Below are 22,232 nucleotides of genomic sequence, written 5' to 3'. Positions count from 1 at the left end.
CTGTGGAGAAATCAATTGCTGTGAGGATGTGTAATAAGAAAGCAATATGCATTGCAGGATTTGTTGTCACTGTGGCTGTTATGGCAGTAGTAACTTGGGTTGTAGAGGAAGTAGCTCCAGCTCGACAACTGTTGATTGCCACTACTCCAGTACCAGCTGAACACCATTACATTACTCTCCCATATCATGAGCAGAAGAATAGACAATCTTATCTGAACAACACGTTCATCCAGATGTTACACCATACCCACAATGCTACAAACACTACTAACTGTTGGATGTGTGGGATGATAACTGATCACCAGAAGAAGGGAGGAACACCTTTCATTCCTCTTCCCTTCTCCCATGATGGTTCTTGTCAAGCCTGGTTTGCCCTTTTAATCGCTTCTCAAAATGCTAACATTACTAGTAATGCTGTAAGAAGAATAAATTATCATCTCAATAAAGTGTGTTACCCAGATGAAGATGGCAATCCACATGCTAAAGGAACTAAATGGGAGTGGGAGGAGTACCGACCCGGAAATGTTTCTACGCCTTATATTTTCCCAAATACGCGAACTACCAAGGGTAATGGACCATTTGTAATATCCGTTACTAGAGCCCGAGCTGTCTTGTGTATAATCAGTGTTGGGGCGAATCCCAGTAGGAAGAAGTGAATGTACTCTGGTTTTGACTATTGAAGGTGTCACTAATAGTAGTTTCATGTCTTCGCATAACACCTACTTTGTCTGCGGTAACAAGGGATACTACCATCTACCTGTTGGATGGTCCGGAGTAAGCTACGTGTCCTTTTTGTTACCTCCTCTGTGTTTTTGGCACCAGCATCATATCAAAAAGACTATCGACTGTTTAATGATATCTCCAAGAACAGATATGAGGACAATAAGTAATGAGGAGGTGGACCAAACAGATACTGCATTACAGCAATATGTCAATTTCAGTTTGGGACTGTTCTTCTTTGTCGGTGCTGCTCTAAACAGCAGGAAAATCAGACGGTTGACTCGTGTTGTGGAGGCTGTTACCAACCAGACAGCCATGGCATTTGGGAACATTACAGAGGAACTACAAATTGCAAGGATTGTGGCACTTCAAAATCGTATGGTCCTCGATGTACTTTTGGCTGATCGAGGTGGTGCATATCGCATCATCGGAAGTAGTTGTTGTGTTTACATTCCAAATCATTCTTCTTCATATTTTGATGCGATCTCTAAACTATATAAAATTGCTGCTGAAATCCATCCAGATCCTGGCACATGGACTTTCGCCAGTTGGTTCTGGACCCTACTTGCGACCTGGGGCTGGAAGTTATTGACTGCTCTGTGTGTAATATTTATAATTTTATTGACATGCTGTTTTTGTATACAATGTGGTCCAATGCTTTGCTCCACCTGTATTACTGTCACAAAATGACAAAACCCGTTCTCTAAGGCAAGCAATGTGGAGTGTATCGAACGCTATGGTTTCCTCCTCAGCGTGGTGTATACATCACCATATCTTTTATTTTTTTTACAGCAAAAACCTCTTTATTTCTTATGGTCATCTGCAACACTCTCTTGCCTATTATTTAAAATTCTGTTTCCACTGACAGTCCACCAGAAGGAAAAATGACTGATCTTCATACAACAGTCAGTACACCGGCAAGCTTCTTAAGTAAGCATAACCCACTGGATCAAAGGGCACAAAATGAAAAAATGTAAAAATGTGTAGGAGATAAGGTGACCCCTCACGGGCGAACCACCATAGAGGTAACTGGCAGGTACTCACCAGATAGACCCACTGTTCCCATCATTGGCAGTCACCTTATCTCGGAAAAAGAATAAAAATAGTGTCGAAAACGAATGTCCCAAAAAAAAAAAAACGAATAGGTGCAAAAGAGTGATGGTGAATTACTCTCTAAAGTAGTGACGATAAATGATTAAAATTGACAGTCACACCTTTCACACAATAACTTTATTATTCACTAGGGTTGAACTGTCAAATTAAAAATGTGTGCAGGTTGCTATCTACGCATACCCGTTTCACAGGCCAACATGTTTCATTGCCTCCAAAATATGGCAAATTCTTTATGGCTAGACAACTCGTCACAGCACCAGAGTTGGACACATTATTCTAGAGAAACCTCGCCTAGCTATTGTCTCTCATACCAGCTTGCGGGTGGGTGCTCAAGTCAGGGTGGACTCCTTAAGTGAATCCTTCTTTCTAACTGTCCCTTAGTCGTGGTATCGATCAGTACGGGATGATCGCAGCGCGGCGTCTCGTCCTGTATTTCTGCCTGTATACTCGCTAAACGTAATGTTGCACAAATGAATTCCCAGAAAATATTAGATAAGGAAATTAGTAATATGATGCGGATTGATATACAAGATGTATACAAGGACTATCCTAGATCATAAATGTCTTCAGCTAATGCTAAAAGGGTCTTCTGTTCGGTGTTACCATTAGCTGAAGCCATCTTGTTTCCAGCAGCCATTTTGTCTGACATGTGCTCACCACATGCTGTTTCCTTCTTCACTGTTGTTTACCCGTGTGCTCTGTGTAAAGGACTGGCTATACTTAGACTCTGCTATTCTGCATATGCGCAGAGAAATCTTTAACTATCCGTACATCTGTTTTTAGTCTGTAACTGTCAGGCTGTTTCTACCGGAGTCCGCAACTGCTAGCTCCTCCTTTACTGTTGACTGTGCATTTCTGTCGGACCATCTAAGTATGTAACCCTCCTATGTGTGCTTGTACCACCCTCTTTTGAGCCCCTGTGTGGGTATAAAAGACCCATGTTTCTTCTACTCCTTGTGCTACATCATACACTACCGAAGGGTGTTGTGTGAATGTAGTTCCACCTCATGAGGTTTAATAAATCTTTCCTTTAACCTTTCAGCTTCCGTGCCAACTTCTATTTACTTGTCTGAGGACTTGCATGCAGAGAATGGCAAACCCCTAGCACTAGTAGGCCTGGCTGAGTCCCACTTCTACAGTTCCACCGACTCATCCTGCCTTTGCATTCTTCTCCCGAAGTGATATCGTTCAAGGACAGTACTCACTTTGGGGAGGTAGTGCAAGTCCAACTTTTTGATGCAGATCTCGTATTCATTATGAGTGTCAGAGTCACTATCAGAGAGTTCAGGAAGGTGTTCAAAGAATTCTTGTCCCTCAGAGCCCAAACAATGCATTAACCATGAGGCTTTCCTCTCTGCACTTAAGGAAGTGCCACAGACACAAGCATATTGTGTGAAAACCTGCTTCCACGAGAGAGGAGGAACTCCTGGAGATATCAAAAAGAAGGGAGGGGCAGTGACATTTTGCATTATGTATGTACTTCGTTTTGACCTAGTTATGTTAATGTTAATGTTAGGTGGTGTTTTATATAGCGCTCGGCTACTCCGGGGAGTGTCCCGGCGCTTTATGACCTACAACAGAAGCGAAACCCTTAAGTTATTACTTAAGGGTGAACTTCAGTGATCTGCTTACAGTGCGCAATATCCACAAATCGTATAAGCTGTGCGCATCAGCGAATCTGCGTGAAACTTCAGCAATTAAAATTTAGGCCAATGCGTACAGTCCCAGAAACTTCATTTGCTGTGCGCATCAGCGGAACCATCAGCCCGATTACTGATGGCACATATTTATACAGGGAGGAGTCACTTTAGTCGGGTGCTCAATTACATGTGTAGATATGAATCTGGTGGTGCCTGATAACTGAAAGGCACACATTTGTTTACATACAATTTCATATATGTCTGATTTATTATTCCTATTACAGCGCCTTCTACCTTGAGAAGGCCCGTCCTAGACCAGTGTGTGGACAAAACCCATGCCGACAAATCAAGGACAAAGGGATTGGGACATGGTCTAGGGACACTAACAACAAATCCTACATCAAACCTCACGTTTAACTGATGGAGAGCTATGAGCGACCTGAAGCTTAATACTGAGAAAAGGTAACCTGGAGAATTGCTGCAAATTAAAGTAAACAAATAAAGAACTACATAACCACAGCTGTGTGACCTGGAAGCTGATCGTTTCTCAATATAGCCTTAGTTTGTGATTACATAACAGTGCTCACATTATGATCCGCGCTAGAAGAGATGGGAGCCTGGGGTGTCTGGTCACAGAAGCTCATTTACATACAAAGGGGGGGGGGGGGTGAAAGCCTGTACACAACGCACAGCACAACTTGTTTACGTAAAGTGCTTGTACACAGAACAGGGTAAAGTCTTGTGTCTCTTTTTTTCATTTTCTTTAATATATCCTGCACCTCGCTCACTTCTTCTCTTTCTCTCATTTCAATACATCATAAATTACTCAAATTCACTATTGCTTTTTTAGCACGGCACAAGTCGGGGGTAGCCACAGTTTGAAGGGGTCCCCCCACTATTATCTCGAAATGGGATTCAGTTCCACCTAGCTCCTTAGCCTGCGACTGATAATTGTTACTTTGTGTTACTCTGGTGTTACTCTGGTGACCACCCCCACCCACTACGCCGGACACACACTCGACCCAGTCTTCTCATCCAGCAAGGACATCGCCTTCAGCCACGCCACCGGACTCCACTGGACGGACCACAGCTGCGTCCACTTCAGCTTCAGAAGGACCACGACCCACCACCACAAGCAACAAGCTGCACGCAGAAGCTGGAACAAGATCACAACCGACCAACTCGCGACCTCCCTGAGCAAGAACCCACCCACCAGCGCAACGAACCCCAGCCAAGCGGCCACCAACCTCACGAAGTGGATCAGCGACTGCGCAGATGACCTCGCCCCCCTGAGGACCCCGCCTAGCAAACCCTGCAGCAAGAGAGCCCCATGGTTCACCGACGAACTCAAGAGCTCCAAAAAGAACTGCCGAGCCCTCGAGAGAGCCTGGCGCAGAGACCCAACACCAGACAACATGACTGCACTCAAGCTCGCCACCCGAAAACACCACCAACTGATCCACGCCATCAAGAAAACTGTATTCAAGGAACGACTGGACAACAATGCACACAACAGCAAGGAACTCTTCAACATCGTTAAAGAGCTCTCCAACCCCAACGCCGGAAACAAACGACATCACCCCTTCGCAAGACCTCTGCAACTCCCTCACCACCCACTTCCACAACAAGATCGGGGACATACACAACAGCTTCAGCACTCAACCGACGCACGCCACGACCGAACCACCGCCCCCCACCACCACCCTCCGCGCCTGGAGCCCGATCAGCACCGAAGACACCGCCCGCACGATGAACTCCATCCACTCCGGATCCCCGACCAACCCTTGCCCCCACCACGTCTTCAACAAGGCCGACGCTGTCATCGCACCCCACCTGCGGGACATCATCAACACCTCCTTTGACACCGCCACCTTCCCGGAGAGCTGGAAGCACGCCGAACTCAGCGCTCTACTAAAGAAGCCTTCAGCCGACCCCACCGACCTCAAGAACTACCGCCCCATCTCGCTGCTCCCGTTCCCTGCAAAAGTCATCGAGAAGACCGTCAACAAGCAGCTGGCCGCCTTCCTCGAGACGAACGGATCCCTCGACCTCTCGCAGTCCGGCTTCCGGGCCAACCACAGCACCGAGACCGCCCTGATCGCAGCCACCGATGACATCCGAGCCCTGCTCGACAACGGAGAAACGGCGGCCCTCATCCTCCTGGACCTCTCCGCGGCCTTCGACACTGTCTGCCACCGCACACTAGTGCAGCGCCTCAGCAACGTCGGAATCCAGGAGAAGGCACTGGAGTGGATCACCTCCTTCCTCGCCGGAAGGACACAGAGAGTCCGCCTCCCCCCGTTCAGATCAGAAGCCACCGAAGTCATCTGCGGCGTCCCTCAAGGCTCCTCGCTCAGTCCGACCCTCTTCAACGTCTACATGAGCCCCCTCGCCAACATCGCACGCCAGCACAACCTCAACATCATCTCCTACACCGACGACACCCAGCTGATCCTCTCCCTGACCAACGACCCTACCACCGCCAGAGCCAACCTTCACGAAGGGATGAAAGAGGTAGCCGAATGGATGAAGAACAGCCGCCTGAAACTGAACTCGGACAAGACGGAAGTCTTCATCCTGGGATCCTCACCCTCCGCCTGGGACGACTCCTGGTGGCCCCCCGCCCTAGGCAGCGCACCCAAACCAACAGACCATGCACGCAACCTGGACTTCATCCTGGACTCCTCCCTCTCCATGACCAGACAAGTCAACACCGTCTCCTCGTCGTGCTTCAACATCCTGCGCATGCTACGTAAGATCTTTCGGTGGATCCCCACCGAAACCAGGAAGACGGTCACCCAGGCCCTCGTCACCAGCCGCCTGGACTACGGCAACTCCCTCTACGCCGGAACCACCGCCAAACTCCAAAAAAGACTCCAGCGGATCCAGAACGCCTCAGCACGACTCATCCTGGACATCCCCCATCGCAGCCACATCTCCGGACAACTGAGAGACCTGCACTGGCTCCCGGTCAACAAGAGAATCACCTTCCGTCTCCTCACCCACGCACACAAAGCCCTACACAACCAAGGCCCAGGATACCTCAACAGCCGCCTCAACTTCTACGCTCCCAAACGCCAGCTTCGATCGACCAGCCACGCCCTCGCCGCCGTCCCCCGCATGCGAAGAGCCACCACAGGAGGACGGTCCTTCTCCTACCTCGCCGCCAAGACTTGGAACTCCCTCCCGACCCACCTCCGCCTGACCCAGGACCACCTAGCCTTCAGGAAGCAACTCAAGACCTGGATGTTCGAGCAGTAGCGGACCCCCCCCTAGCGCCTTGAGACCCTCCGGGTGAGTAGTGCGCTATATAAATGCCATGATTGATTGATTGATTGATTGCCCCACACTGCAGACACAGACCTCTGAGTGTTTGTTTGTGGGAGTGGCGCAAGAGAGGAACAGAGAACTTGACAAAATTAGCCCTGCTATTGCTTAATACATTGTAAATGTGAACCACTTTGAGGCTTAGGGGCTGGATAAAGAATAACGTCAGGAAACAAACGCAAATTAAAAGCACATTTTATTTATTCTCTGAAAACTATTAAAAAATTTAATTTCCAACTTCCAGATATCTGTTTAAAAATATTTACACTTTCAGTAATTTCCAAGTTTAGTTACACACTAATAGTGGGAAAAACACATGATGTATAAAAACTGAAACCAAAAACGTATTTTTACATTATTTTATGGTTCTTGGTATTTGTTTTTAAAACAGGCCGTCAACCTTTCACGTGAAAATTATTATAAGGACCTGACATCACTTCTTGTGATGTGACTACATGTGACGTCACTGTGATTTGCATATGATAATGGGCTCCACACTATTTTCCTTACTTGTGCCCTGTTTATTGGCATGACATGGGTCTATAGGTATTAAAAATAAACATATAAATTCACAGGTGTTCAGCCCATTTCTCTGGTCATGTCACACATTGACATGTATTCGGCTGCTTCTTCTATTTGTAGGTGAGTACAAATAACGTGCTGTTCCCCCTCCTTCCATTTCTCTTTTTCTACTGCTTTCTTTGTCTCTCTCGCTCTCTTTATCTCTCCCCCTCTTTATCTCTCCCCCTCTCTATCTCCCACACACTCCTGTTAGCGTTAGCTTCACGAATGCCACTGCCACTTCTGGCATTCATACGACAAATCCTTTAGAACATTTGAGGACCAGGGACAATCACGTGTGGAAGGCAAGTTGCCCGGAGTGCAACGGACTGTCCTGGCACATATATGCTTTTGTTGTGGGATTTCGCTATTTCACCACATTCTTCAAACAGAGTCTACTGCTTACAATGGCTTAATTCTGGTAAAAAGTAGAGTTTGGCAAGTCACAAAATCAATAGGGAGAGCCAAGTCAGAGAAGAGCCACGGGTCATACTTAGTTATAAGGCTCGAGGCACGAGCTGATCCATCAAGTGATAACAGTGTCTAAAAGATGCAACAAACGTTACTTAAAAACAAGTTATATGCTCCTTTATATAAAAAAATAGGTTATTTCTTGAACACTTGTGCTTCGCTTTAGTTCATTACATATACTGCAGTGGCATTTGTTAATAGTAATACATGCATTTTACCAATGAAGCTTCCATATCCAGAGCCCTGACAGCATGCCCACTCTGGGTGTGTTTGGTTTATAGGTTTTATCACTAATCCAACAAGTTAGCTGAAAATACCGCTGTTAGTCCCAGTATTGTTCAGTGCTGCTTTTACAGGTAGTGTGGTCAGGTGCGATTGAATGTTTTTCTTTGTATCTCTTCTTCACCAAATAAAAATCAACAATGTTTCTTTTCTTTTAATCCACGTTGTGCTTGTCTCCCAATGTGTATCCTGGTACATCATGTCACTTTGCTATGTGTATGGAAGTGGACAATCACTGGGAAAAAAACGTTTTTAATTCTGCATATACTGTTATCTGTTTTTTTTCTTTACTGCTAATCGGGTCTTCTATCATCTGGTATTTCAATGTCCCACATAATTTGAATAGTATCTCTTTACGTAATTCAATCCTCTCACAATAACTGCACTGTTCTGCTCTTGTCTATGTCCTCAGATAGGTCAATATTATTTTTGATGTTCTTAAGTTCATTCCAGAGTCTCTGCATCTCTAAGATTATTTCCATGTGAGTTAAATGAAGAAGTGTATTCACTGAGGGCTGTGTGGTATCGAAAATTGACAAAAGCCTTCACACTTTCAGTGCCCTTCTATGTTTTCCCCGTGTGTTCGCTGATGACTTTGTAGCTCAGATATTCGACTAAACTCTTCCCACATTCATTGCATGGTTTTTCTCCTGTGTGAGTTCGCTGATGATACCTTAATGCTGAAGAGTTGCGAAAACTACAATGATAGGGCTTTTTCCCTGTGTGTGTTTGCTGATGTCTTTGAAGGCTTGATAAATGAATAAAGCACTTTGCACATTCACTGCACTTGAATTGTGTTTCCCCCGTGTGTGTTCGCTGATGACTTTGAAGGTGTGATAACTGACTAAATCACTTTGCACATTCACTGCACTTGAATGGTTTTTCTCCTGTGTGTTTTCGCAGATGACTTTGTACCTTTGATAATTGAGTAAAGCTCTTCCCACATTGATTGCAATTGAATGGTTTTCCTGCAGTTTGAGTTCGCTGATGATACCTTAATGCTGAAGAGTAGCGAAAACTACTGTCACATTAACTACAATGATAGGGTTTTTCCCCTGTGTGTGTTCGCTGATGACTTTGTAGGTTTGATAATCGACTAAAGCTCTTCACACATTCACTGCATTTAAATGGCTTTTCCCCTGTGTGTGTTCGCTGATGTCTTCGGAGGGTTGATAATTCACTAAAGCACTTTGCACATTCAGTGCACTTGAATGGTTTTTCCCCTGTGTGTGTTCGCTGATGACTTTGAAGGTTTGATAACTGACTAAAGCACTTTGCACATTCACTGCACTTGAATGGCTTTTCTCCTGTGTGTGTTCGCTGATGTCTTCGAAGTCAAAGTCAAAGAATTTATATAGCGCACTACATACCCAGAGGGTCTCAAGGCGCTTAGGGAGGGGAGGGGGATTACTTGTCAAATATCCAAGTTTTAAGTTGCTTTCTGAATGCTAGGTGGTTCTGGGTAAGGCGAAGGTAAATGGGGAGTGAGTTCCATGTTTTAGCTGCCAGGTATGAGAAGGATCTGCCTCCCATGGTGGTCTTGTTGATGCGAGGTACAGTGGCGAGGGCTTGGCTGGAAGAACGTAGTTGGCGGGAGGGGGTGTAGAAGGACAGTCGTGAGTTGAGGCATTCTGGTCCGATGTCGTAGAGTGATTTGTGTGCGTGGGTTAGCAGTCGGAAAGTGATCCTCTTATTGACGGGTAGCCAATGGAGGTCTTTCAGGTGACCAGAGATGTGTTCGTTACGCGGGATGTCTAATATGATCCTGGCTGAGGCGTTTTGGATTCGTTGGAGTTTCTTCTAGAGTTTAGCGGTAGTGCCTGCGTAGAGGGTGTTTCCGTAGTCCAGTCGGCTCGTGACCAGAGCATGGGTGACTGTTTTTCTGGTTTCGGTGGGGATCCAGCGAAATGTTTTTTTGAGCATGCGAAGAATGTTGAAGCAGGATGAGGATACGGCGCTGACTTGTCTGTTCATTGAAAGTGTGGAATCCAGGATAACGCCTAGGTTCCGTGCGTGGTCTGTTGGGATGGGTGCTTTTCCAAGGGCTTCCGGCCACCAAGAGTCGTCCCATGCAGAGGGGGATGTACCTAAGATGAGGACTTCTGTTTTGTCTGAGTTCAGTTTCAGACGGCTGTGTTTCATCCATTCGGCAACTTCTTTCATTCCTTCGTGTAGGTTAGTTTTGGCGGTGCTGGGGTCATTGGTGAGAGAGAGGATCAGTTGAGTGTCATCCGCGTAAGAGATGATGTTGAGGTTGTGTTGGCAGGCGATGGCCGCGAGGGGGCTCATGTATACGTTGAAGAGGGTGGGACTGAGTGAGGATCCTTGTGGTACGCCACAGATGACTTCAGTGGCCTCGGACTTGAATGGTGGAAGGCGGACTCTCTGGGTTCTTCCGGTGAGGAACGAGGTGATCCATTCAAGTGCTTTTCCTTGTATTCCGATGTTTCTGAGGCGTTGTAAAAGGGTGCTGTGGCAGACTGTGTCGAAGGCTGCAGAGAGGTCGAGGAGGATGAGGGCGACTGTGTCTCCATTGTCCAGTAGAGTTCGAATGTCGTCTGTTGCTGCGATGAGGGCGGTCTCAGTGCTGTGTTTGGCTCGGAATCCGGACTGTGAGGGGTCGAGGGATTTGTTGGCTTCGAGGAAAGCGGCGAGCTGGTTGTTGACAGCTTTCTCGATGACTTTGGCCGGGAAAGGAAGGAGCGATATGGGGCGGTAATTTTTGAGTTCGGTGGGGTCCGCTGTGGGTTTTTTCAGAAGGGCGGTGAGTTCAGCGTGTTTCCAGCTTTCCGGGAAGGTGGCGGAGTTGAAGGAGCAGTTGATGACGTCTCGGAGGTGCGGTGCTATGATGGAGTCTGCTTTGTTGAAGATGTGGTGAGGACATGGGTCTGTGGGGGATCCTGAGTGGATGGAGTTCATCAGGCGGATAGTGTCCTCAGTGGAGATTGGGTTCCAGTCGTTAAGGGTGTTCAAGGGGGGAGGATGTTCAGCATATGGTTGGGTGGGTTGGTCTTCGGGTTGGTTGTCGAAGCTGTTGTGGATGTCTGCAATTTTGTTGTGGAAGAATAAAGCCAGGGAGTCGCAGAGGGCTTGAGAGGGGGTGATGTCGTTGGAGTTGGCCGAGGGGTTGGTAAATTCCTTGACGATGTTGAAAAGTTCCTTGCTGTTGTGGGCGTTGTTGTCTAGTCGATCCTTGAATGCTGTTTTCTTGGCCTTTCGGATTAGTTGGTGGTGTATGCGGGTGGCGTTTTTGAAGGCGTCCTTGGTGCTAGTGGTTGGGTCTTTTTTCCAGGCCTTTTCAAGGGAGCGGCAGAGTTTCTTGGACTTCTTAAGATCATCGTTGAACCATGAGGCCTTCTTGCTGGCAGGTTTGCTTTGACGTTTTTTCAGTGGTGCTAGGATGTCGGCGGTGTTGGATAACCATAGGGTGAAGGCTTGATAACTTACTAAAGCACTTTGCACATTCAGTGCACTTGAATGGTTTTTCCCCTGTGTGTGTCCGCTGATGTCTTCGAAGGCTTGATAACTTACTAAAGCACTTTGCACATTCAGTGCACTTGAATGGTTTTTCCCCTGTGTGTGTTCGCTGATGATTTTGTAGCTCTGATAATCGACTAAAGCTCTTCACACATTCACTGCATTTAAATGGCTTTTCCCCTGTGTGTGTTCGCTGATGGCTTTGAAGGCTTGATAAGTGACTAAAGCACTTTGCACATTCAGTGCACTTGAATGGTTTTTCCCCTGTGTGTGTACGCTGATGTCTTCGAAGGCTTGATAACTTACTAAAGCACTTTGCACATTCAGAGCAATTGAATGGTTGTTCCCCTGTGTGTGTTCGCTGATGACTTTGTAGCTCTGATAATTGACTAAACCTCTTCCCACATTCACTGCAGTTGAATGGCTTTTCCCCTGTGTGTGTTTTATTATGTCTTTGAAGGCTTGATAAGTGACTAAAGCACGTTGCGCATTCAGTGCACTTGAATGGTTTTTCCCCTGTGTGTATTCGATTATGTCTCTGAAGGTGTGATAACTTACTAAAGCACTTTGCACATTCACAGCACTTGAATGGTTTTTCCCCTGTGTGTGTTTGCTGATGTTTTTGGAGGTTTGATAAGTGACTAAAGCACTTCATGCATTCACTGCATTTAAAGGGCTTTTCCCCTGTGTGTGTTCGCTGATGTGTTTGTAGGTCTGATAATCGTCTAAAGCTCTTCCCACGTTGATTGCACTTGAATGGTTTTTCTCCTGTGTGAGTTTGCTGATGATTCCTTGATGCTGAAGACTCACGAAAACTACTGTCACATTCACTAAAATGATAGGGTTTTTCCCCCATGTGTGTTCGCTGATGACTTTGTAGGTATGATAATCGAATAAAGCTCTTCACACATTCACTGCATTTAAATGGCTTTTCCCCTGTGTGTGTTTGCTGATGTATTTAAAGACTTGATACATGACTAAAGCAATTTGCTCATTCGCTGCACTTGAATTGTTTTTTCCCTATGTGTGTTCGCTGATAACTTTGAAGGTGTGATAACTGACTAAAGCACTTTGCACATTCACTGCACTTGAATGATTTTTGTCCTGTGTGTGTTCGATGATGATTCTGTAGCTCTGATAATCAACTAAAGCTCTTCCGACATTCACTGCAGTTCAATGGCTTTTCCCCTGTGTGTGTTCGCTGATGACTTTGCAGGTATGATAATTGACTAAAGCACTTTGCACATTAAGTGCTCTTGAATGGTTATTTCCCCCTGTGCGTGTTCGCTGATGACTTTGTATCTCTGATAATCTATTATAACTCTTTACACATTCATTGCACTTGAATGGTTTTTCTCCTGTGTGAGTTCGCTGATGACTTTGAAGGCTTGATACGTGACTACAGCTCTTTACACATTCACTGCATTTGAATGGTTTTTTTCCTGTGTACGTGTGCTGAAGAAGCTTGAGTAGTGATGACAAACTAAAGCTCTTGCTGCATGTGTATGATTCTTCTTTCTTGGTTAATGTCTGTGGGTCGGGTATATATTTGTCTACATCCCATGATTGTATTTCCTGATGGGCCAACCTGGCTGATAAAGCACTTGTGTTTTTCTCACACACTTTATATATGCGCAGTATTTTGCATGTTTGATTTCTGTTTTAACAATAAAATGCAATAGCCACCAAATATTTGCCACACTCCTAATACGTAGAAGGTGTCTTTGTAGGCGATTGTGCCTTTAGATTGGATTATGGCTATGCACGATTGTGGTAAAGATGTATCTTCCTTTTGGCCGGTGCAAATTGGGACAGTCTGTTGTATTGTAGATAGACACACTCTTCTTCCCTTTACCCATCAGTTGTCTGGCTCTGTTCTGTTGTGCTCTTCTCTGGTTACTGTGGTTTAGCCAGAAAGAATTTACACTTCTCCTAGACCACGGAATGGTGGCTTGTCATCATTTTAGAAAACAGAGCACTGCGGTAATCACATCATACCGATACCATGATCAAAGTTGGTATTTGACACTTGTTTATACAGGAGGCAGTTTGTTATTGTTGTTGCCTTAATTTTCCTAAGGTAATTTATTCGTCTAGTTGTGTGGAGGTGCACAGCTCAGCCGCTTACAATCACTGAACTGCCCTTGATGCTTCATCCGGGATCTGTCTGTTTGTGTGCAGGTTCCTCTGTCGCAGACAGCGCTGATGATTTCCTGAATACTGTAGCTCAATATTTCTGCTATTATTGAAGATTTACAGCATTCGCTTCATTATTGATGGTCATTTCATACATTCGAGGCTTGTTTTCTGTTGGATGTAAAGATATTTAAAATTACTAAATTGAAACACAATGGAATGAGAATTCACAATGTTTAACTAGTTGTAAAAGACATTTCGGGGGAGATTTACCAAATCTCTACACAATGCAGTGCAGGCCTCCCCCTGCGAGGCTGCGCTGCGTGACAGGGAGGGAGCAGGAGAGCACCATATTTTCAAAGATATGGCTCTCTCCTTCCCTTCCCCTCGCGCTGGCACTGATTACAGCAGCCCTGTGCCATGCACACACCTTTGCACCAGAACGCTAGGGTGTGTGTGTGTGAGTCCAGCATAGGTTTTGTACAGGAAGGACACCCTTCCTGTACAAAATACTATGCCTAGACATGAGGGAAACCTTTTCCAACTTTGTATGATTGTTACAGAGTGCAGCACGCATGCAAAGTCAGAAAAGGAAGGAGAAATTAAAGCATTTCTCCTTCCAAGCGCCTAGTTTAAAAGGGCGCAGTTTTCTCACGCTAAACCCAATCTACTGTATTTAGTAAATTGGGTTTAGCGTGAGAAACAATGGGTGGTTGCACGGGAACGCCCATGCCCCACCATTGGCTGGTCCCATGGTGCAAAGTAACGCGAAGCAGTGCAATGCAATGCTTCACATTACTTTTACGTTATTTGCTGGAAAGAAAATTAGGAAAAAAAGATTTTGTACTGTTTTGTTCCACTTTTGTGACGCAAACACGACGCAACATCTTAGTAAATCGCCCCCTTCTTCTTTACTGCCTTTGAAACTTAGTAGGGAATATTTCATCATACACAAATATTTAACTAAACGTTCTGGTGATCAGGTGACATCTTATTAATGTCTGAAAACGAGGTGATTTAACAGTGTTCACAGAGTAACTTAGCAAAGTAAGGGTGCTCGGAGCACCCAAGTGCTTAAGGTTTTGCTTAAGATAGATGCATACGGTCAAGATTTCATTCAAACAACAATATAGAGTTTAGAAAAGGAGATGGATCAGGCGGGGCTGCAAAATTTCCAGTAACTCTTTAGGAAGTATACAACGAAAGTAACTCCATTCACACACTTCTCATTTCTTTCCTATTCACTTAAGATCATCTCAAATACCAACTCCTGTCTTTACCTTGCTGTTCATAGGTCACCTTTGACACTTTCAACAGCTCCCTTGGTTCAAGCATTTTTGGTTTTGTCTAACCTGGAAGACTGGAACATTATTGTGGTTTGGGGGGGTTTCCTATCAACATAACATCTGTCCATCTCCCTGAAACTAGTGCAGCTTGCAGCACCCGGTTCTGGCCCTGAAAGACAACTTTAAAAAGCAAGTCATTAGTTTTTTCTAAAGTATTTAAAGTTCTGTAAGATGCAGCTCCTTTGGGGGGTTTTGTGTAAAACAGAGCGAGGGGTTTACTGTAAGGCCCGTACTTTACATTGTAAGCGCAGATAAGGCAAACAAACATTGATTCATATAATTTAATATTCAACGATATCAGTCATTTAGTACTTATAGAGAGTCAATCACAACAGCAACGGTAAGGTGACGAGCGCTTGAGGGAAAATATAACGCGCTAGACTTGCTGCTGGTAATAGTTCTCATTGCGGGAGGTCATGGCAGGTCGCGACCACTCGAGGGTAGAACTCTGTCATTTTCGTTGATGAAGCTGCCACTCAATTAGAATGTTAAGGTTTGTGGGTCTCTCACTGCTTTGAGGTCACAGCCAGGCAGAACTACTGTCAGCTGCGCCTTGTGTGGATCTTTCTTCCAGGCGGGACTTCTGTCAGCGCTGCCTTGTGCGGATCTTCCTTCCAGGCAGTGCTTCTGTCAGCTGTGCCTTGTGCAGATCTTCCTTCCAGACAAGGGCTTCTTTCCTCAATGATTAGTTCAAAGGTCAGTAGAGGTAAAACTGTTCTAGGTCATCTTCTTTATTAGAGTTCAACTGGTCATGCCACAGAGCTCGAGCTCTGAGATGAAGGAGAGTCTGGATTTTCTGATCTTCGTAGAACATTAAGACAGTCCTACCGCATCTAACACATACTACAAAACTCCAAGAGTCAACGCTACAAGTGCTGCTCCATGGTTTAATTCAACCACTGTATCTGAACATCCCCTGGCAAATGCCACCTAGAGAATAAACATCCTGTCTGCACCAGCAGAGTGCAGAAAGCTTTTGAAGCACTAATTTTTAACAAAGGAGGGATGGAGAGGGAATAGTGGATTCTGTCTCCCCTGGCAACTATCATAAACAAAAGGAATCCACTAGGTGGACGGCGGTTGTTACCACAATGGTGGGGAGCAACCAGTGTTGTTAAAATACCCCTCACACACCAACAGGCCCCTTGGTGTCATGCTTCATCATCGGGGTCTTCGCAAACCTCTACGGAATGCGGCGTGCTACGACTTCACGACTACGCAGGAGCACTTTATGAGTGAACTATGTGTTTGGTGTGTGAAGGTACCAAAAATGTGAGTGGTGAGGTGAAAAGTGAGGGATTAAAAAATACCTGGCACGTGAGTGCTGAAAAATTTTTATTTAGTCTCCGGCTGGTATTATTAAAAAGAGTGCTAGGGTGGTTGTGGTTTACTAATTAGGGTAACCCAACCAAATTAGTGCGTCGACATGTTTCGGAGTACTGGAACTCCTTCTTCAGGACGGGAATATGCACTACTTATCCCCACCTTACTCACATGTGTGTAGATATTAAAAATTGTGCTCTACAAAAATAGATATGGTGAATAATGTACCTATCTATGTTGGATGTACGGTCCGTTGCGCCCAGTTGGCGGTTCAGGATACCTGTAAACAGAAAGGTTATGTAAAACAAGATGGCACATATTGTTGTGTCCATACTGTGCTAAAAAACACAGAAGGGTCATAAGGAACAAAAGTGAAGGTCCAGGAACCCTAAAAAATTATTTTACTACTAAGCAAGATAATACATATTTATGTTACTACTGTGTAAATACACAGAAGGGTAACAAGGAACAAAAGTGAAGGTCCAGGAACCCTAAAAAAGAAAAAAACGAACTACATATAGATTGAGACACACACACACATTTCAAAATATCAGATAGGTCTTAGAGGGTATGGTTTGTGACCCAAATGCGTAGCTTACTTATTAATAGAGGTCAGATGGGTGTTCCGTCTGGGCTCAGATGTGACCGGGTTGAATGACTCCATTCCATGGAGCCAATTACGCTAAATAATAACCCCCTTTCTCAAACAATCAGAGACCTTTTCAACCATCAACTTCATTGCATGAAGCAAACTGCGTTTAATAAAACCAGCACCCTTAGATCTGTAAACCATCTTGCCCTTTAATCAGTTCCCCATACCATATATTCATTCCACTGGAGGACATCCAGGTAAAACCATGATGTTCCTATTTGGCTGATAGGGGTTCAGGTGTTGCCTATTAATTTTGCCTACCTCATGGCCTCTCTTAAATATTTCTTAAATATTTGCTGTTTTTACCCCAAATACATGTGGTCATAATTTTATCAGGACCCCCTGGTATAGGCGGCTTATATAGGGCGCCTTTCGCTGTCACCATAGGGATCTTAACTCGCCCCTTGGTAATACATGAGGTTTCTCAGCAAAATCAAGTCGATTATAGGCCACAACACCGTCACTGCGCATGCGCGCGGTGGCAGACACTGGATCTAGATTTCGCGCATGCGCGAAGCGACTCAGTGCTGCCACTAACCGAAAGAGCATGGGCGCATGCGCAACACTGCACCTCCGCACATGCGCATTCACACGGGAACACCCTTCCCGGTGCACGCAAATGCGGATAGCAAACCAGGGGACCGGACCAAGTATGGGCTTTTTCCGTTTTCCATTAGGGGCTAATTGAGGTCTTTTGAGACTATTTAAACTCGCTCCTTAGTTCACCACCTCACTCGTCGGAGCCGCGTGGAGGGGGAACAAGCCAGACAGCCCTGTGCAGAACCGTGAGTGTGTATGGATGTATGAACAAGCCTGAAGGTGTGTGATCTATTCTTACCGAGGTGTTACTACCTTTTGATCCATTCCCTTAAATACCTCACAGGTTGCCATATCGGGTAGAACGGACCACGCCCCAACACGCTGTGGCTCATGAGGCCATTGGACCTCTATTAATAAGTAAGCTACGCATTTGGGTCACAAACCATACCCTCTAAGACCTATCTGATATTTTGAAATGTGTGTGTGTGTCTCAATCTATATGTAGTTCGTTTTTTTCTTTTTTAGGGTTCCTGGACCTTCACTTTTGTTCCTTGTTACCCTTCTGTGTATTTACACAGTAGTAACATAAATATGTATTATCTTGCTTAGTAGTAAAATAATTTTTTAGGGTTCCTGGACCTTCACTTTTGTTCCTTATGACCCTTCTGTGTTTTTTAGCACAGTATGGACACAACAATATGTGCCATCTTGTTTTACATAACCTTTCTGTTTACAGGTATCCTGAACCGCCAACTGGGCGCAACGGACCGTACATCCAACATAGATAGGTACATTATTCACCATATCTATTTTTGTAGAGCACAATTTTTAATATCTACACACATGTGAGTAAGGTGGGGATAAGTAGTGCATATTCCCGTCCTGAAGAAGGAGTTCCAGTACTCCGAAACATGTCGACGCACTAATTTGGTTGGGTTACCCTAATTAGTAAACCACAACCACCCTAGCACTCTTTTTAATAATACCAGCCGGAGACTAAATAAAAAATTTTCAGCACTCACGTGCCAGGTATTTTTTAATCCCTCACTTTTCACCTCACCACTCACATTTTTGGTACCTTCACACACCAAACACATAGTTCACTCATAAAGTGCTCCTGCGTAGTCGTGAAGTCGTAGCACGCCGCATTCCGTAGAGGTTTGCGAAGACCCCGATGATGAAGCATGACACCAAGGGGCCTGTTGGTGTGTGAGGGGTATTTTAACAACACTGGTTGCTCCCCACCATTGTGGTAACAACCGCCGTCCACCTAGTGGATTCCTTTTGTTTATGATAGCTTTTGAAGCACCCCGAGGTACCTTGACTTTCTCTATCTGTCGTAACTGAAGATGTTAATTCTTGGTAACATCTATCGCCTTTGGACAAGGTCCTCCATTTTACTATCAGAATGTAACTCATCCTGCGCAGACACAAACCCTCAAGTCTGTATTGCATGAAGCTGGGTGGTTCTCACGCAGAAGAGGGCCCTCCACAAATTGCTGACATTTTCTTACACCCCCTGGACAGCCGTGGCAACACACAGACTAACTACACCCCCTCAGGGATCAACAGTTCATCTACCCGGATGAAGACTTAGATCTTTCAACCTTCTCTGTTACCGTCTTTGGAACGGCCCGTCTCTGAGATTCGTGGAAGCGCCACACTCAGTGAGCTCAGATTTGCCTTGCAAAACCATCTCATGAGAGTGGAAGAAAAGAACATTAAGTGACACTCACTGCACAAAAGTGTAAATATATCTACCATTATTGTTCCATGTACCATTGTCCTAATGCTGATGTTTTGACATGATTTTTTTGCTGTCTATCACAGCAGCTTCTTATATTACCCAATAGTTTGTTTTCCATCATACCTACTTACCTATGTACTGTTTCTGACCTTACAACATCTCTGGCAGACATGTTGTGCTGTCTGTTGCCACATAAATAGGAAGTAGATTGTTACTGCAGGAAGTGTCCTTGCAGTCAGATGCACTTGATTGGGATAAAAGGTACCATGTTTGGTAGAAAAGCTGCAACTATTAGAATAATAACATACCAAAAGCCACGCATACAGTGCAATAACACAGACCAGGTACTAGAAAACGTGATGCAAACAATGCAATAACACTAGCCAGGCATTGGACGAATATGACACAATCAGTGCAATAACACAGGCCAGGTACTAGGAACACGGGACTCAAACAATGCAATATCACAAGCCAGGCATTAGGAGAATCCGACGCAAACAATGCAATAACACAGGCCAGGGACAAGGAGAATCTGATGCAAACAATATAATAACACAGGCCAGGCACTAGGAGATTCTGATGCAAACAATGCAGTAACACAAGCCAGGCACTAGGTGAATCTGAGGCAAACAATACAATAACACAGGCCAGGCACTAGGAAAATGGAACGCAAACAATGCATTATCACAGGCCAGGCATTAGGAGAATCCGACGCAAACAATGTAATAACACAGGCCAGGCACTAGGTGAATCTGATGCAAACAATGCAATAGCACAGGCCAGGCACTAGGGGAGCAAGCTATCGTATCACCAGCAAGGGACACCACAAGCTCTGCGCAGCACCCTGGTAGCAAAGGAGTCCCAGGGTCCACGTCGGAAACGCCGCTAGTGCCATCAGCCCATCCAGGCGCTCAACCTCAGTGTGAGGATTGCCTGCCCCAGCATCCCTTGATGTCACCGCGCTCATACCGCTGCCTCTCCCCCCGCAGTGCGGGACGCGCGCGGGAGAAGCCCGGGCCAAGGGCTGTCCCGTCCTTGCCCTCATTGCCAGGAAGAGGCAGGGCAGGGCCACCCCCCTTTCCACTGGCATTAGGCATCTTGCCAACTCAGATTCGCTGGACATTCAAGAACTGTTGTGGACAAGTCAAGGTACTGTTAACGCGGTTATCTCCCAGCATTGCCCAAACTACTCTCTTTGATTCTAAATAATTTCGCTCTCTCTCCTGAGGGGTTTGCGGGGCCGGTATAAGGATGGCCTGCGGGTTCTCATTGTCCACGGGGCCAAGAGGCCTGTTCATTGCTGATTGTGTAGACAGGTTGCTTTAGACTTAACTTGTACTATAGAGGTAGCATGGGGAAAGGGAAAACTATGGAGGGCAGTGGGGGAGGGGCGGGAGGGATAGTAAAGGGAAAAGGCTAGGAAGATACAGAAACATGCAGGGAGTAATTGTGTACTGGATAGGATAGACACCCGCATTAGCGAGTGCGAGGACATATTAGTGACAGATACAACCACCCATGTAGCAAATACTAAATCCCCACAACGCTCTACCCAACCAGCTAGTTTAAACAACCCTACTACGGCCCGCCAATTAGCTATTCCAGCTATGTTTCATAACCCACTAAAACAAGCGTTGTCATAGCCAATGGGTCTCGTCTTTGGGACCTTATGTGTTTAGCCAGAACTTTTGGCTATGTTGTACAGCGTTGTGGCTGCTGTGAATTTTGTTGACAAGTTAAAATAAAAAGTGTCAAGCATTTTTGTTAAGTTTATACAAACGAAGACAACATTATATACAACTGAAAAACCTGATAAAAAAGATTTTAACATAAAAAATGTCTTCTACTTTTTTTGTACTTGCACTGCTGGCAACTTTTTCCTGCCTGTTCTCATGCTTGTTTGTTATAATTTTTTTTGTTAAGGGAAAGCGGGGCATAAATAACGGGGGAGTGTAGGTTGGAAAACAGTAATTTAATTAGAACACGAGCAGCAGACGGACACTAGGGGAGAATCAACAGATGCCAGATTCCAAGGGCAGACTGACGGAATGATTAGGTGATGCGCTGATACAAAATGGTGGTGGTGAATGATGATTAGTGCTCAGGTGGTGACAATATATGGTGTGGATTGGAGGTACGTTGTGGATTGTGGAGTTGAAACATGTTGTTTGGTGTGTAATTAAGCAGTGTGTTTTGGAAATGTGGAGTTGAAATGTGTGGCCTGGAACTGTGGTGTTGAGTGAAATTATGCTTAGGAAAATTGTGTCATGGTGTGGAGTGCATTTATGTTGATTGGTGGTATGTGGTATAGAGTGCATTTATGTGGAGTGTATTTATGATGCATTGAGTACAGTGCAATTATATGGCGTGTAATTATCTGGCATTGAGTGGTATTATATGGAGTGTATTTATGTTGCATTGAGTAGAGTGTTATTATGTCGTGTAATTATGCGGCACTGAGTGGTATTATATGGAGTGTATTTATGTTGCATTGAGTAGAGTGTTATTATGTGGCGTGTAATTATGTGGCACGGAGTGGTAATATGTGGAGTGTATTTATGTTGCATTGAGTAGAGTGCAATTATGTGGCTTGTAATTATGTGGTACTGAGTGGTATGTGGAGTGTATTTATGTTGCATTGAGTAGTGTAATTATGGGCCTGTAATTATGTGGCACTGAGTGGTATTATGGGGAGTGTATGTTGTATTCAGTGGAGTGTAATTTTGTGGCATTAATTGGAGTGTATGTTGCATTGAGTGCGGTGCAATTATGTAGCATATAATTATGTGGCACTGAGTGGTATTGTTTGGAGTGCATGTTGCATTCACTAGTGTAATTATGTGGTGTGTAATTATGTGGCACTGAGTGGTATTATTTGAAGCATATGTTGCATTGAG

General features: G+C 45.1%; 1 pseudogene; it reads right to left on the bottom strand.

Moving 5' to 3' along the window:
• Window positions 1–22,232, bottom strand: part of LOC144806524 (uncharacterized) — a 180,272-nt pseudogene that overhangs the window by 104,116 nt on the left and 53,924 nt on the right.

This window comes from Lissotriton helveticus (assembly GCF_964261635.1).
Source record: "Lissotriton helveticus chromosome 1_1 unlocalized genomic scaffold, aLisHel1.1 SUPER_1_unloc_8, whole genome shotgun sequence".
Taxonomy (NCBI): domain Eukaryota; kingdom Metazoa; phylum Chordata; class Amphibia; order Caudata; family Salamandridae; genus Lissotriton; species Lissotriton helveticus.
The sequence above is the reverse complement of the archived record's forward strand: the minus strand, read 5'-3'. Positions and strand labels throughout refer to the sequence as shown.